Source organism: Stenella coeruleoalba (genome assembly GCF_951394435.1).
Source record: "Stenella coeruleoalba genome assembly, chromosome: 4".
Lineage (NCBI taxonomy): Eukaryota > Metazoa > Chordata > Mammalia > Artiodactyla > Delphinidae > Stenella > Stenella coeruleoalba.
Genome location: NC_137149.1, coordinates 145,051,618 through 145,064,033, shown reverse-complemented (window position 1 = coordinate 145,064,033; position 12,416 = coordinate 145,051,618). Strand labels below are relative to the sequence as shown.

Genomic DNA, 12,416 nt, shown 5'->3' with positions numbered 1-12,416 from the left:
TTGGCTGAGGAACGGACATTGAGCGTGTCAACACTGTCTTCAATTACGACATTCCCGAGGACTCGGACACCTACCTCCGCCACGTGGCCCGTGCGGGTTGCTTTGGAACCAAAGACCTGGCTATTACTTTCGTGTCTGATGAGAATGATGCCAACATCCTCAGTGATGTCCAGGACAGGTTTGAAATGAATGTGGCAGAGCTTCCAGAAGAAATAAACATCTCCACATACATTGAGCAGAGCCGGTAAAAACCTCTAAGATGATTAAGGAACTAGAATCTAACATCCACTACTGAAACGTAATTTTTTTTCTAAATTTACCCTCATTTTTTTTAAGTCAACGATAGCCAAATTAGGCTAATTTGTTTTCAGAAAATGTCTAGTTTCAATAAACTTGGCCTGATTACTTGCATAGTCCAGAAAGAATAGCAACTGACCATAAAGGCTCTTTTAAATTTGCTTTGCTGGAACTTTTCATAAGGAATCTCTAGGTGGAAATTTTAAATACCTCTCAAGGCCAGGAGGCCAAGAAGCCAAGGGTTTGCCATCAGATTTGCCTGTAATACCTGTAGATTTGGGTGAATTTCTCTCTTCTTGAGGTCCCCAAAATATCCTGAGGTTCCTGCACCTGCCAGAAAGTGATCTTCCTTACTCACCTAATATGGGTGCTGGGAATCAGGTAGGCAAAGTACCTGCCTGTTTTCCAAAAGGCTTTATGGCTACATAGAGTCAAACTAAGTGCCTTAAAGCTGTCTGGTTATATCCGATTCTGTTCACATTCTCAAATATGACATTAGAGTCAAAACCTTGGTAATATAATGTTTCGAAATGTGTCCTGTCACAATGAGAGCAGATTTTTAGTGAACTTATGTAACTAACAAAAATTGTCAGGAACATAAGACTATTCATTAAGCGCTTTCAAATTCTGGAGGGATCAAGTAGGGAGAATGTTTCAATTCTGCTTACCAAGATATACTTTATGAAATTGTGGTGGATCACAATTATCTTGTTTTCCTTATAACTGGAAAACAAAGATTAGAAAGCTAGTAAAATGTCAGGAAAAGTTATGACAATTATAATCATATTCATTGGGTCATTCAGTGCCATGTAATTAATTCTTGTTGAACTTGATTTTTTTCTTAGCAGTTTCATGAAGTTATCAGGTTTTCCATTAGAATTCTCTAATTTTTTACCGAGTTCAGTGTTATGATCTGAAAGTTATCAGAAACCTATAATTGTCAAAAAGACCTTGCTACGAATTTTCTTGACGATAAAGAATTTTTGCAAAAGCATCAAAGTAAAATGATAACTGTCTACAAATTTCAAAAGACATAATGGCATACAGATCTGAGTACAATACAATTAATTTAAAAGATTGTCATTTCTGTGACATATAACATTTTAAGATAACTAGAATTAAGACTGTTAACATTTTACCAAGACATATCAGATTTTAGGAATGTCATATAAATTTTAGAACACATATTAATAACATTCATGCACACAAAACAACCTACAAATGTTTAATATTGCTTATGTGACAATGCTTCCCATGTAATTTAATATGCTAAATAAGCCTTATTAGTTTAGTATAACTCTTTGAGGTTGTCGACAAAAAATTAATCAACTGATCTAAGAAAGAAATGGAAAATTTTATTCAAGCCAATTGAGGGTTATAACCCAAGGATAGCATCTCAGAAAGCTCCAAGAACTGTTCTTCCCATTAAGTCAAAGCACAGTTATGTAACATTTTTGACACAGAGGGCTATACATTAAATGACATATCGTTGACTGTTTATGTATTCCAGATCTCAGTGTCATCATGCCCCCTTACAAGATCAAGAAAAAATGTTATTTTTTAAGAAGTTGTCTTGTTGATGCTAAGAGAATGTTGCTCTTTATGATTGAGCATGTATTTCTGCTGATGGGAGTTTTGGTCAATGCATAATGCAGATGTACAATGCACAGGAGAGGGAAGAGAGGAGACCAAAGGGCAGAGAAATATTTTTTATGTTTAAATTCTTTTTCTTGCCATAAAATCTGAATTTTATTTCACACTTGTCATCCCTACCTTAAAATCATCACACAAGTCACAAGCTAGCATCTGACTTTAGCTGCTCCTCTACTGTACACATCATCAACTGTCATGAATATAGCGCCAAAAAAATAACTCACAGGAAAATAAGATACATCTTTTGTATGCCACAGCTGGAAGAGAAAGAGAAGGTAGATCAGATGAGGCAGAAGTAATATATGTGATAAACGATAATTTAAAATAAGCATATTCATTATTCACAAAGAGGTAAGGGAAGATTGGAGCAGTAAAAATGCACATGAAGTCATAAAAGCCAAACAGAAACTACTATTAATAAAAAGCAATAATTAAGATAAAGAACTCAACAGATGGGCTGAGTTCTAGAATGAAAACCAGAGCAGGATGGATTATTGACCTGCAAGATAAGGCAAAATAAATTTCTCAGAAGCTGATAGGAAGAGAAGAAATTTTAAAAGTAAAAGAGATATGGAAGTTGGAAGTATAATTGCTAGTACGTATACCATAGATTTTAAAGAAATAAAGAGTAACCCAAGTGTCCATTGACAGATGAATGGATGAAGAAGATGTGGTACATATACACAATTAAATATTACTCAGCCATACAAAAATAATGAAGTAGTACCATTTGCAGCAACATGGATGGACCTAGAGGTTATCATACTAAGTGAAGTAAGTCAAACAGAGAAAGACAAATATAATATGATACTGCTTATATGTGGAACCTAAAAAAAAGATAAATGAACTTATTTATACAACAGAAATAGACTCACAGACATAGAAAACAAACTTATGGTTACCAAAGGGGATAGCAGGGGTGGGAGGAGAGATAAATTAAGAGTTTGAGATTAACATATACAGACTACAATACATAAAATAGTCCAACAGCAAGGACCTACTGTATAGCACAGGAAAGTATATTCAAAACATTGTAATTAACTATAATGGAAAAAAACCCTGAATATATATATATATATATATATATATATATATAAAAATAACTGAATCACTTTGCTGTACACCTGAAACTAACACATTGTAAATCAACTATATTTCAATAAAAAATTAAGAAAACAAGAAACAAAGAGTGATAAGGTATTTCTTTATTAATATGTATGTTATCTTGGTTGGATTTAGGTATAAATGTTATAATGTCTACATAAAAAGAATTCAAAAGCTTTTGTACATGTTCTATGGTTTGGTACAATTTAAACAGCATTAGCCTTATATGTTTCTTAAACTTTATATGAAATTTTCTCTGAAAAACCATGTGGACCGAATGTTTTAGTAGAAGCAGAGATAGCTCATTAATTTTTTCTCTTATTTCTTAGTGATAACTGGTAGTCTTAGATTTATCTCCCCTCTGCCCTTAACTCTGAAAATTTATGTATTTTGAAAATTACCTAGTTTTGTCAAAAACTACAACCGTAATTTTTTTCCACTGTAAATTGTATGCAACACTTTTGCATTTATAGAGGATTTTGAAGCACCTCCCCCTTCTTAGTAATCTGAGGTTAGAGATTTCTCCAATTTTCTTTCAAGTTAAAATTATGTTCCTGTGTTTCTTCCCTTGATACTTTATAATGACATCTGTGAGGAAAGGGAGGTAGATAATTCTCCATCATATTAAATCAGAAATAAAAACTGGAAAACTAGTTTTCATTTTAATAGACTATCTTGCAGGTTTGTATACTCTACAAAGTCAAGCTGTATTTTTCTTTACACTATAGAGTTACTTACTGAATAGAAACAACAGTTATCCATTTTGGTAAGATACCATGTTTAGAGAGCAAAAAACAGCTAGAAAGATCATCAGAAACTTAAAATGTCATGAATTTAATTTTAACATTAGTAATATTTCTAAGGCACTTAAATTTGATCTCAATATGACATGTCATTATTTTTAATAATAGAATTTGGCAAGAAAATTAAAACTTGACAAGGCTTGAATAATTTACAATTAATAAAAGTTTACGCTTTGAGAATGACCTGCCTTACCCATAGAACTCTTTGCTCAGCACTTTTTAGAATGTTGCCACAAAAAAAAACATGGCAAGAAACTTGAACTAATGAGTATTTTATACCAAAGTTTGGTGTCTAAAACCAACACAGAGCTTTTCCCCTATTGTCTTCCCTTAAAAAAATTCATCCTCCCGCCTCTAGAAGAAAGGGGAAGTAGGAGCAAGAGAAGGAGAAGAAGGAAAAAGAGAAAGAGAAGAAAACATTTTTGGTTAAAAATTGTTTACAAAATAAACTGAAAGGAATGATACAAATGTCTTCTACAAATGGAGATTATAATTCTTGGACAAATTATTAATTCCTTAGCATCAAAGACTATGCATGACATCCATTATCAAGTCAAAAACCCTAGTATAATAAAAATAATGAAATAATAATATCATCGCATTTTTGAGGAATTCCTATCTAATAGAAAATAATACAAATCGTCCACGTAAAGCATATATTAGAATTTTACCTGACCACAAACAGAACATAATAAATTACTGTTGTGTTTATGCTATTTATTATCTAATCCTCATAATGTCTTATTAGGTGTTCCCTTTTAAAAGAAGAAAACTGGAAGCTCCTAGAAGTTGATTAATTTGGTCAACATATCATTGATAGTAATTTGAAAAGGCAGATACTAAGTTGGCCTCCAGATAATCTTCTTATGACATTGCCAAATCTCCTGCATGTGACTGACCATGTATATGTCAGCATAGCTTCTTACCCAAATATACTTGGAGTTCTTCTGAATCCAGAAGGATTTCCATCCGTAATAACAAAATACCTATTTTCTCTTCTCAGGACTGGAAGCCCTTCCACCACACAGCATGCATGTGAACAGGCACAACTTTCTACAGGAAAAGGTGGCAATTCATCTACAGGGTAACCCTAACCCATCCCACCCCCAAATCCACATCTACGTGACAAGAATGCACTGACACCTACCGAACTTGATGATGGTATCTCTTATCTAACGTGAGCTAAAGTCTCGAATATATACTGTTTGGTATCCATTTGTTGGGCTCAGAAGCAGTCTACCCCAAGATATGTCACAAAGGCATATTGATGATTTTGTATTAAAGTTACTTGAGAAACATCTGGTGAAATAAATTGATATTAAAAAAGTGTTTTGACTCTCCTCTTTCCCCCTGAAAATAGAAAATTAATCTTTCATGTGAAGGTATACTCCTTTATAACAGGAGGTTAGAAAGCATCCTTATCATCAGAGTTAGGGACCTCAAGCCTAAGAAAACTGTATAAACAAACACATCCTTTTTCATTAGTCTGCTACCCCAAGCACAAGCTGTTTTGTTTCATTAAATCTTCACAAGTAATTGTTTTGTTAAGCTAAACCTGGTGTAAAACAACCTGCTTAGGTTACTTCAGGTATCTCACTTTTATGAGGCCTTCATGCATATGAATTAAATTGTTGTTTTTGTCTCCTGTTAATCTGTCCTGTTTCAATGTAATTATTAGACCATTCAAAAGAATTTCAGTGGGGAAGGGGGAAATGTCCTCCTCCCCAACACATTCTATGACTAACTAAACTACCTGACCCTCATAGCTATGAACTGTACATTCCCCATACCTCTGGGTCTAAATTGAAACATGATTGTCTCATGAGGACATTACTTTTCCTGAATCTTTTTTATGCTTTTATCTTGTGCTTTCAACTATTCTTGCTCACAAGTTTGTTTGTTTGTTTTTTTAATAACTGAAACATCTCGCCCATTCACCAGTCTAGATTGTTATGCACAAATGTCTATTCCTGCTTCATTTCCTGTCAACCTTACTATCACTGCCATATCACTTCAAATAATCTCAACTATATTCCAAACTCTTTTGTCCAATTATCCTTCCACTACTCCCACCTGGAACTCTGTAACTATGAAGTGCTAATACCCTATTCTCTCTTACCTCCAGAGAGGCTGTGATTTGATCCTGAAAAAAATAAAAAGTAAAAAAAGAATAAGTATTGTTTCTTCCAAAATTTTGATTATTCTTGCTATCTATCCATGTTTTTCTAGTCAACTGCTTATTCTCCACAGTAAGTCTTTTAAAACTTCAAACCCTCACCTCTCTCCTTGTTGTCATTCAGGGAAAGGAATTTCTAATACTTTCACAATGGAATAAGACCAAAAGCTTTACATTCAGTATGAAATATATCACAACACACTTCCTTAGGGAAAGTTCGTCAGCCTGAAGGGATGCAGAAAAAACCCTCCTGTCCAAGAACTCCCACTGATACAGGACAAAGTTTGACTGCCATGTGGAAGAGAGGTGACACAAAGCTAGCTTTCACGCTGGTCTCTGCCCTGAGTGTGAAGAAGTGTGAAGAAGTGTTGTCTATCACTCGGGAGGTGCAGAAATGCTGAGAAAGATATACCCTTGAGGCTCAGATGCACAGGGCCTGCCCAAGCCTTTGACTAAACAGGAGAATGAAGAAACGCCCCTTTATGTACAGCACAGGGAATATAGGCATTATTTTATAACTTTATATGGACTATAATCTGTAAAAATATCAAATCTCTATGTTGTACACCTGAAACTAATAAACTATTGTAAACCAACTATACTTCAATTAAAAAAATAAAGAAAGAAAGAAACACCTCCTGCCCTGCTTCTGAGCCATTTACTGAGTAACCAACAAGAGCAGCCTACCACTGGAGAAGGATAAAAGAGAAGAGACCACCTCCTCTTTATGTTACAAGTGTGCAAAGCCTGCCAAAAGACGAGAGTGAAAGAACACTGAAAAATCGCCATAACAGACTTCAATCTAACCACAAGGTAAGGGCAGCCCGGGAATGTGAAGCCTGTTGTACACTGAAAGTAACTGTACTAAAAGCAAAACCCTAAACCATTCAGCCTCTGACTAGATTGACTTATTCCCTACACTAACAGTCTGATAGAAGATACGGTATGACTATTTCCAAGCAGAAATATAATATTCATAAGTCTTTAGTCTTTTTTTTTTGTACACAATGTTCAAAATTCAATTAAAAAGTACAGGATTTGTAAAAACATCAAGATAACAAAACTAGATTCATGATTAAAAGTTAAAATAGTCTCAGAGACGTACAAAATGCTGAAACTATAAGAATGATGGCTTTAAAATAACTATATTTAATATGTTAAATGTTTTAGTGAAAAAGGTAAACAGCGAGCATGAGCAAATGGTGAATTTTAGTATACAGATGGAATCCATAAAAAGAATCCAAATAAAAACACAGTATCAGAAATGAAAAATCCCTTAATGAGTTACTCAACAAGATGAACCCAGCAGAGGAAATAACCACTGAACTTGAAGATGCAAATATGCATAGTACCCAAAATGAAACAAAACGCACAATGCAAACAAATAGAACAGAGCATTCAAGGGTTGTAGGAATATATCAAACAGTCTAACATATGTTTCATTGGAGTTTAGGAAGGGGAAAATGAAGGGATCAAAAGAATTTCAGTAGAAAGTAGCCAAGAATTTCCAAAATAAATGAAAGCCCACAAATCTATTTAAACCTAGAGAACCACAAATAAATATTCACCTAAGTAGGCACATGATTATCAAGCTGCTGGAAAACAAAATTTAAGAGAAAATCTTGAAGACAGCAGAGAATAAAGAAACTTACCTACAGAGGAGCAAAGAGAGGACCACAGCAAATTTCTTGCCAGAGACTCTGTAAGCAGAAGAGAATATCAATGTCAAGGGAGAAAAAGTCATCTTGGAATTCTGAACACAGAAAAATTGTCTTTCAAAAACTTCAGGCAAAATACTTTTTCAGAAAAAAAGCTGAGAGAGTCCATTACCAATGCACTTGCACTACAAGAAATGTTGAAGAAGTTACTCTGGCAGAAGAAATATGATACCAGATGAAAATGTGCTTCTACAGAAAAGAATGAAGAGCACCAGAAATCATAAAAATTGGAGTATGTATTTAAAATCTCATTTAAAATGTTTAATTGATAATAAATTGACTAAACAAAACAGTAAAAACATATTATGAGGTTTATGACATATATAGAAATAACATGTATAAGGATAATAGTATGAAGAACTTGAAGGATAAAACGAAAGTCTAATGTAAGTTTTCTTTAACTACGTGAGAGATGGTATAACATTCTCTGAAAGTAGACTGTGATAAGTTAAACTTGCAATATTTAAATCTCAGAGCAATTTCTAAAAATAAAATAATTAGCTAAAGCCAATAATGGAGAAAAGATATATAATCATAAGAAATACCCAATCCGAAGGAAGGCAGGAAAAATACAATATAATGCTGATTGACGTTATTTCTCTCCAAATTTATATATAATGGACTGTATATGAAAGAGAAAATAGATTAATGTTTGCCTTAGCATTATTATCAGCAGCAATTCTAACCTTATAGTGTCAGAAAAACTTGGGGTTAAGTCCAAGTTCTGCCTCTTCTGAGCTGTGTAATAATTTGTCAAATTCTTAGCTTCTCTTACTTACTCTTGTTCTTCTTATATGAGAGGCCTTTTAATCTCCATCTTGAAATTGTGTCATTTTTTTAAAAGCAATTTAGCTCCTACTGCATGTAAGTTTTACAAATTCTATGTATCAATATTATTATTATACTATAGATATTGTATCAGAAGCTGAAAATCCTCATCATTTTTTTTCTGTAATTACACACTAACCTGCCTTCAACATGCCGCCTTTACCGCACTCCAAATCAGTACGTTTAAGTAACAGCATTTTGAAATAAATTTGATTAACGTAGCCATATTATAGTATGTTTTATCTAAAGTCTTGCTATTGCCTAGCCAATATCAGTGTACATATGTAGTGGGAAATTATTTGTAACCGGGCAAATATCATGTTGCCTCATTATTTAACCATTACAGACGTCAAAGGAAATATTTGTTGGAGCTCAGACAGGACCTTCAGCAACAAAAAAACTTGATGTGGCAAAAGAAAAGAGTCAGGGTTTTGATCTCAGAAAGCAAATGTAGATCACTTTTTTCTTTTTTAATTTTCCCCAAAGACTGAATTAAAACTATTAATATGTTATACAGATTGTAATAAACTAGCTGCTTATTTATTGCTTTGTAATGGAGAGGAAAGCTGTAACTTCCAAGTGACTGGAGGGCAACTTTTTTTTTTCAGACAGCACTTTCTCCATTCTCCAAATTTTCAACAGAATACGATAACAGAAGCAAAGAACTGGCTTTGATTTTTACACGTGCCCATTATTAAAGCAAATATATTTAATATATCATGACTAATGCTTAATTTGACTATTGCAAAAAATAATAATACTAATAAAGACAAAAGTAAAAGAAACATCCCTGCCCTCTGTGAGAGGCCCCCAAAGATATCTAAGTCCTAAACCCTGGAATCTGTGAATGTTATAAAACTATAAAAACATGGCCAAAGGACTTTGCAGATGTGATAAAATTAAGATCTTGAAATGGGTAAATTATCCCCTATTACATGAGTAGGCCCTGGATGTAATCAGAAGTACCTTTAAAAGAGAAAGTCTTCGGGGAACTTGACACAGCAGAAGACAATGCAACAACCACAGCAGACAGAGATTTGGAGAGTCTACACTGCTGACTTGAAGATGAAGGGAAAGACAAGAGGTAAGGAAGACAGCTCTATAAACTGGAAAAGACAAGGAAACCAATTCTCTCCTTAGACATTTCAGAGACAGCATGGCCCAGCTGACACCTTGATTTCAGCCCAGTGAAACTGATTTCAGAATAGTGACCTCCAGAACTGTGAGATGGTTAAGTATGTGTTTAAGATAGTAAGTATGTATATAAGATAATAAATGAGTGATAACACAAAGCTTGTGGTAATTTGTTATAGCAGCCATAGGAAAATAATGTACTCCCTGCCCCCCCAAAATAAATTACAAGTAGAATTCTCATGCCTGTAAGAGTGAATGTGCCTCCCCTTGATAGGCTAGAAATATAGTCACACAAATTTTAATTGGGGATTTTCTCTTCTAAAGTTCATGTTTGTTGTACCTATTGTTAACCAGATTTGCCTTAAATTTTTTCAATAAAATAATTGTTTATGAAGAATGCATTCTCCATATACTTGGAAATTTATAACTCTAATTTAAGAGAAATCTCTTAAAGATATTAGTTTGTCAGATGACTGAGTCTATACAATTTGTGTAGTAACTTGCTAATCTTATTTTCAGGAAATCACTTCTTTTCAATGTGGTCCAAAATTAGAGACAGCTGACAATTTTATTGTACTCCCCAAGCAGTAAAATTGTTGCATTCGTATTTTTACATTTTCCAAGTATTTCATAGTAATAAACTCAACTGATATTTTTGTCAACGTAAGATATGCATAACAACCAATATTATTATAACTAAAAAGACAACTCAGTACAGAGGAAGACTTAGCCATTTAGTCACTTGGCTCGCTAGTGTGTTATATCTGTGTCAAGACCTTGAATCTCTGTCTCTAGTAAGTAGTACTAGTTACTAGTTACTTTCCTATGCACCACCTAATGCATCAAAACCTGAATTTCATGCCTAACCATGACATAAAGATTCAGAGTGTCATGATCAGTTTATACTACTAACTAGATATGATGCCACATATAGGTACTAGTACATGACTTAGGAACTAAAGGATCAATTTATTTTATGTGAACAGGAGTTACTGTTTTCTAATGCCAGATACAAAGCATGTATGACATAAACAGTGTTCTAACAAAAATATATTTCCTATTTTAAAAAATTATAAAAGTGAAACACTAAAAGGGATTAATTGTTTTCAGAAATTTGAAATTAGGCATATCTCATTCAAAATAATATGCTATTCTTATTATATTATAGCAAGAAAACATACCCAATAGTATTAATCAAATCAAAGTGTTTCATATTTTCAAAACATCTCCACTTAGGTGTAAAAAGAGCATTAAAAATGTGAATTGAAGTTAAGTATGCAATAAAATTAAAAATAAGTTTTGAGGGATTCCCTGGTGATGCAGTGGTTGAGAGTCTACCTGCCGATGCAGGGGACACGGGTTCGTGCCCCGGTCCGGGAGGATCCCACATGCCGCGGAGCGGCTGGGCCCGTGAGCCATAGCCGCTGAGCCTGCGCGTCCGGAGCCTGTGCTCCGCAATGGGAGAGGCCACAACGGTGAGAGGCCCACGTACCGCAAAAAAAAAAAAATAAATAAATAAAAATAAGTTTTGAGATTAACTTTCAAGAAATAATAGTCAATAAAGTGATTGCGTTATCTTATATGAAACTGTGGTTTGGCATTTCAAATAACTTTTATGATGATATCATTAACTTAAATGTACCTTTAAAGCGTGAGTCAGAAGTAATGAGAAAAAGCACTTAGTTATGAATATTAACTAACCATCTGGATGTTATGTTTGAAAACAGACCTTTTATTTACTAACAACAACAGCATAATGATCACAAAATCTGGCTTGGCCTAATTACTTATGATGCTGATAAAACTGCAATGATGTTCATATTACAATCATAAAATTACAGTGAATTAGAAATGAGAAATTATGGATGAAACAGTATTAAACATTTGGTGATGATAAAAAATTATGAAAACAGTTGTCAATGCATATTCATGCCAAGCCTGAATTGAAGATTCTAATAATAACAATACAAATAACAAGAACTCATTTTATGAGTCAGACTAAAATTAGTGCCAGTTCACCTGCATTATTATACTTAATCTTTACTATCCTCACATTGTAAACAAACTCTTTAATACATTTTCCCAAATATTTGACAGAGTTGTGATTCGATTTGAATATCTGACTCAAAATCCCATTTCTTTGCCTTATAACAAATGTCTCTATGTTAATCTCTAACTTTATTTTTACTCTTTATTCTGTTGTGTGTTTATATAATGATGAATTTATGTGTTCATCAAAATTATATATGTCACTCTCTTTACCTCTAAAATGGAAAATATGGAATAATTTTAATATTTAATTAAAATGAACTAATGTTTATCAAGTTTACCGAACAAACAAACAAAAACCAAGCCATTGTTCCTTCTCAGGATTCTTAATCTACCTTGCAAAAGTATGTAAATAATCAACTATACTTTAATTAAAAAATAAATAATTTAAAAAACCAAAAAGAATGAAACCTGCCTGCACCTTGCATTCAGACTTCTGGTCTCCAGACCTGTGAGAGTATACATGCTTGTTGTTTTAAGTTACCAAGTTTGGGTAATTTGTTATGGCTGCCCTATGAAACCAATACACACCTGGCCAAAGAAAACTGGGGAGAGGCATGGGAGAAGACCAGAGTTTACCCCAGACAAAGATTTCAGCAGCAACATATTCAGCGAGCAGAATATTCAGACGAGACAAGTTTGGTACCAGAGTCA

The 12,416-nt window shown here is 33.7% G+C and overlaps 1 protein-coding gene across 3 annotated transcripts in view; it reads right to left on the bottom strand.

The window, feature by feature from the left end:
- FSTL5 (follistatin like 5) overlaps positions 1-12,416 on the bottom strand; it is a 1,111,808-nt gene that overhangs the window by 869,552 nt on the left and 229,840 nt on the right. For 2 of the 3 annotated variants that reach the window (XM_079921028.1, XM_079921031.1), the window contains exon 3: positions 7,686-7,733. The exons of the other annotated variant lie outside the window; for it this stretch is intronic. The gene's annotated coding sequence lies outside the window, so the exon portion shown is untranslated. The remainder of the gene's footprint in view (positions 1-7,685; positions 7,734-12,416) is intronic. 3 annotated transcript variants of the gene reach the window in all.